This window comes from Notothenia coriiceps, unplaced genomic scaffold (assembly GCF_000735185.1).
Source record: "Notothenia coriiceps isolate Sejong01 unplaced genomic scaffold, NC01 NC01_scaffold00005025, whole genome shotgun sequence".
In the NCBI taxonomy this organism is placed as follows: Eukaryota; Metazoa; Chordata; class Actinopteri; order Perciformes; family Nototheniidae; genus Notothenia; species Notothenia coriiceps.
The window spans coordinates 3,759-9,782 of record NW_011337726.1 but is presented as its reverse complement, the minus strand read 5'-3'; the positions used below and the strand labels follow the sequence as shown (position 1 = coordinate 9,782).

At 37.1% G+C, this 6,024-nt stretch overlaps 1 pseudogene; it reads right to left on the bottom strand.

Moving 5' to 3' along the window:
* Positions 1-1,196: 1,196 nt before the first annotated feature.
* LOC104942748 (solute carrier family 22 member 7-like) lies at positions 1,197-4,262 on the bottom strand (annotated as a pseudogene).
* Between the last annotated feature and the right edge of the window lie 1,762 nt (positions 4,263-6,024).

The following is a 6,024-nucleotide window of genomic DNA, read 5'->3' as shown; positions in this document are numbered from 1 at the left end:
TTATGTTAACATAAATTGTTGGCTGAAAAAAGAAGTTCTAATGCTCAATTTCTATTTGTACACATCACATGAACCTTGGTATGGAATATGAAGTCATGAATCATCCTGATGTAACTTTTCTGTCGTGAAAGCAGAGGGATGGAACTATTTTACACATGAATAACATTTGATTTCATCTATATAGGCCTATAGTTTAATTCATATAATTATTTCACTACTTTTGTAAACCAAATCTAAAACGCCCCAAAAAATAGACGAGATGAGTAAATGTGTTTTCACAAGAGTTTTTAGGTTTTCCAAAAATCGGATTTCTCATTTTCAGCTAAGTATCTCATAAGACAGTGCTCTAAGCTAAGGTGAGTGACTTGCATCTCTAGCAAGACCAGAGAGTGTCCTGAATATTTCGATAAGTAACATAATGGTGCCATGTTATAAGAAGTACATTTAAAAGGTGATTTAAGGAGACGTCTACATATCGAGAAAATATCCTTATACTCCAGAGGGTTAAGGAAAAGCGTAAGGCAATTGTATTTTTTATATATATATATTTTATATTGTTTGATTTATTGATTATATTCAAAGGAAAATTAATACTTGTTCCCCTAAATCTGGAATAATATACAATTTACAGCAAAGCCTAAACATTTCAGGAACTTTTCATCTACAGATTGCTTTGGTCTGGCTTTACTCTTCACTGATTGGTTACAGACACTTTAAACTTAGTGGCTATGGAAATCAGGAGGGGCTCATTATCATATTAAAAAACGCCCGTTTTACGCGCGTAAAACGGGCGTTTTTTGCGCGTAATACAGGCGTTTTAAACGGGCGAATGGTGGCACTTTAGGCTTTCCATATAATGACACAAGCACACGTGTATTTCCATGCAACTCTCTGATTGGTCTGGTGACTTGCCTCTGTTGCATTCACTGAACACGGGAAATTGCAGTTCTGCCGTCCTCTCTTGTGTCATGATGAGGTTCACATAAAGCACGGTTAATGTATTATATTATTGAGGTGTCTCAAATATATGTCAATCAAGTGGCACCTGCTAACGGGGTGGTGGATGATATGTTTAGATCTAAAAACATATTTTTCAAACTTTATTATTTTTATTTTATTTTTCTTTCTTTTGTTACTTTTTTTGTTAACGGTCCGCGATCTACCCGCACCGCATTCGCGATCGACTGGTTGGTGACCACTGCTAGGGTAAAGCTCTGATGTGTACAGAAACACCATTGTAAAAGCTCCCTCTGCAAACATCTTTCCCAAAGTTCCCACAGTTGTCCGAAAGATAGTCATTTCTGAAAAAAATAAAATGATAACCCTAGCTTGTATAAACCATGGTACAATTCATTATGTTTTACAATAATTTTTCTATTGGAATAAGGCTTTTTTTACAGTCATATTTGAACAGTTTAATTACTGAAGGTTACAAAAAATACTAACTAGAAATGACTAATTTCTGGCAGTCATTCTGATTTGTGTTGTTGTCGGTAAACTGCTATAGCAGTAGCTAGAGAACCGTAATCTTTCAAAAGAATACAAAAATGAATTGATAATTTACCTTGAGGAATAAAAATGTTGCAGAATATACACAATCCAGTCAGGACAATTGTGCCAGCCTGATTCATCCTTCGGCCTATTTTATTCAACGTGAAACAGATGAAGATTTTTGCTGGAATTTCAATCACGCCGTAGATGAACTGTGTGACAAAAATATTCACACCAAACCCAGCAACATTTAAGCTGATTCCATAATATGTACAAGACACGCCAAACCTATGTGGAAAAAAAGACAAAATGAATTCAATGTAAACCAATGTACAACAAAAATATGACACAATGGCTGAACAGAAAACCATAATTGCTGTTTTTAAGCAGGTGTCTTCTACAATAGTACAACAAGACACATAAAGATAAACTTAGTCAATTTATCCACACTATCAGTGTACAAGGTATATGCAGGTATCCATAGCAAAAGTACTTGTGCGTTCTGATAATTCTTATCAGTCAAATCTCCCTAGCAATAAAACACAGGATGAGTTTTGCAAACAAGCCATAAATGAACAATGTGCTGAGCTAGTTATTTCCTACAACTCAGTTTATTATGCTGATAGCACGGCCATATACAGTATGATAGCTAAATGCTTCCAATGTTTAAAGCTATAAAACAAATATAACACACAAGATGCCAGTAAGAAGAGTCAGTCTCCTCATTTGGGGCGTCTTTATGAGGTCCAAATACGAATATTTTCTGGTTTCTTTATTTAATACAGTAGTCTCGGACAGAACCTGAAGTGTAAAAAGAAATCATTTGTCAGCTACATAGAATACCAATGGCTGAAAAAAGTAAACCATATGTATGATATACCCCAGGCTTCAGGTCAGCCATGAACTGCTCTCTGTCGTTGATTTTTGCACATTTGTTCAGGTAAAAATGAGCACTTTTCAGCTTTCTATTACTTATCAGCCATCTGGCAGACTCAGGGACCCACCTGTGGAAAAATATGATTCAATTAAAGACACAAGATAAAATATATGAACGTTCATTTTGACAGGGAGTTGGTTGTTCCATGTGGTACTTTATCCTTACCACCATGTGATCATTGCTAGAATTAGCGGGGAGGTTGCTGTGGCAGTGAGGACCCTCCAGTCATTCACAAAATAGGCCACAACAGGAAGCAGAGCCGTAAAAATACTCCAGTCCAGGCTCATTAAAATGCCAACTCCAGTTCGATGCTTGATGTCCACCCATTCAATACCTGTGATAGAAAATGACCAATCAAATCAAATCTAAGAGAATATTATCATGTAGGATGATGTGAGGTATGTTTGTTTACACTTTACTCAGGTCTTATTCTTTTATGATTGATTTTAACTTTAATGTTGGGATTGACATTCAGACCTGCCTTTTAACAACAAATGATGTAAATGTATCTATGTTGGCTTATTCATCACAGTTTAAAAGTAAATACAGATGAATGAACAATGTTTGATAATGTTGTTAATGTTGTGCTATGTTCGATTTTGTGCTAAATGTCTGTCTGACTGTTACGAATTACCATAAGCTTTATATATAAATTCATTCATTTGATGTGAATAGACAAACAAATATAAGTTAAAAAACTTTCAAAGGACAATGGTGATTATGTTGACTCCAGAAATTCCAAATCCAGTGAGAAACCTCATGACATTAAACAAGGCGAAATTGTATGAAAAAGCACTTGCAAATCCAAAGACGGTGGTTAACATGTAGGAGATCAGAAGCGTTCTCTTCCTGCCAAACCTTTGAGAGAGATGTATTATAGATTAACACCCTGGTTTGTTAGGAAAACAAAAATCTTCCGTACCATTGGTTTTGAAGCAGGTCATGTTAACAACAGTGACACTCTTCGAAAAAAGCAAGCTTTCATCCTCCAGTAGTCAATTATTAACTTTACTTCTATCTGAAGTTTAACTATCTGACCAAGAAGAAGTCACAGATTTCCTTACTTGTGTTATAATATATCAATGTTTGTGTTAGTGTAATCGGGATGATGATAATAAACCACAGAATGGCAGTTTCTGCAAGCCGAAACTGTAATTATTCTACTGTTGAAAAACTGACCTACAATTTTAAATCAAAACCTTGTAAAAACCAATACATTTTAGTTTGATTTATTTAAGAGTTAAAGTCACCTGTCACTAAGATATCCAAATGCAGCTGCTCCAAACATGACTCCCAAGAAGAAGATAAATGGCTGTGGCTCTGTTCATTCTTCTTTTATCACAAACCAGATCCCACTGTGAGGGAAACAGACAGGAAACAACAAAGTGAACTCTAAAGTGGCTAATCTGGGAATTAGATTACTTTGACTATTGTATATATATTTAAAATTCACCTCTGTGGCCAGAGTAGACTTGAAGATGTTGTTATCTTACACCCATCCATTTTGGCACGGCACTGTTGGTAGTTCAGTCATGCTGGAGGAGTTCAGCAGCAGATGATACTGAGGCTCTGCAAACATCTGACAGGAGTTTAGAGTCCCATCCTCCTGGACTGGAATACCAACAACAAGCCTCTCTTCCTGGGATAAATTCTTAAAAACTGCTCCGTCATCCAGAGAGCTGATGTTGCAGTGGTGAGAGGGAATGACTGCAATTAAATGATTCATCAGAAAGTGAAAAGGCAAAGTCACACGAGGTATTACCATCAAGAAGATTGTCATTAGCTGAAATTTCCCAAAGCCGTCCACCTCTGCCAGCACATTCTCAAACTTCATCTTCAAGATAATGCACCTAAGAAAAAATTATGGTTGGATATATTTTCCTAAGGGAGAAAGGTAGAACAAAAAGCATAAAACATGTAAGTGTGGAAGTGAGTCTCTGTTATTTTGCATAATGGAGAGCAACGAGAATGTGTTGCAAACACAATGCATAGTCAGTTAGATTAATTAATCATTTGTTAATGACCAAAGTGCATTAGGTCCATGTGCCAAAGTCAGCTTTTTAGAAGTAAATCTGCACCTTTCTTTGGTAATATTGAGTAAGAGCCTGGGAGGCAGTCTAAAGGGAGACATTGTGAATCACAGAAAGTAATGAAGTTAGTCAAATACTGTAACTAGACGACTTACAGGGTTACCCTATTCTTGCTTGTTATAAGTAGGTTGCACACAGCTCTTACATGCATCCAAACAACACACAATTCTATTTTTAATTCCCCCTAGTCTGCCAACAGTTGTTGCTACTTTTGTTTTGCTAGGCTAACATTTGTGCACTATTTCTACAGTATGTAACTACAGTGCTAGCATTCTAGCTTTAGCATTAGCAATCACGTTAGCATGACTAGCCAGTTTAGCTAACAATTAAATAATTGCATTTTGCTAAACTGTACAGGTTAGCAGTTGTAAGAAATGTCATCAAGGAACACAACTAATCACTCCCAGGTCCCTTATTGACATTTTCCCAAGTTACAAAGGTTTTAATCTGTTATAATGTGTCTGTTACCTCTCTTTTTACCACCCTTGTGCAAAGTCCACATGTCAAGCAGGAAGTCAGCTCAGTCAAATTGAGAGATTGCAGCATAGGACTGGGATAATGCGTTACAGGGGCGGTTCTAGGGGGGGGGCGCAGGGGGGCCAGTGCCCCCTAACACTGACTTTGGAACCCCCTGCTGGCCCCCCTAAAAAAAAAAAAAAGTTTATGATTAAGCGATTTCTTGGCTGACGGAATAGGCAGAAGTAACGATATTGTCATTCTAGTCTCGACCATTAGAGCAGGGGTACTCAAACACGTCGATTACGATCCTACCGCGTATCTCCGCAAGCCCTCAATAGCACCCACTTACAAATATACTATATAATATATTTTTTACGCAAGCCGTCATCGCACAGAGGCAGCACACAGCCTCTGCTGAGCGAGCGAGACAGAGAGAGAGAGAGAGAGCTAGAGAGAGAGAGAGAGAGAGAGAGAGCTAGAGAGAGCACACCTTTTTTTCTATTTATGTTTGTAAAATCAAGAAGTCATTCCAATGGACTATAAGGAACCAGTAAAACAGTAAAAGTTAAAGGGAGTGATTAGTAAAATATGCATAAAAAGAAGAATACTAACTATAGGTAAACATAAGATAAGAATAAGCTAGTTAAAATGGATTTGTTATGGCTGTGATCATATCTAAAGATGTTGGATATGAAAAGTATACAAGCTCCTTCATCTGAGTGTTGAGAGCTGTATCCATAAATTCATTTTGCTGCTCAAGTGCACCAGCATGCATGCCCATTTACTTCAACATTCAAAAACAAATCTCTCAGGCTGCCATGCCCCCGGAACCCTAGAGAAGGTGAGCGTCCACCCCCAAATAATGCCCCAGGATCAAATAATTAAATTGCATACATTTTCTTTAGTAAACACTGAAATGGGTCCCACAGACCCAACAGCACACAAAAGGTAAGGTATATAATAATGTTAATGAAACAACATACCAATAACTGTATGCCATTTTTTTCTTCAGGTGTATGCTGCAAGTTACTTCATACTGTTTTGTCT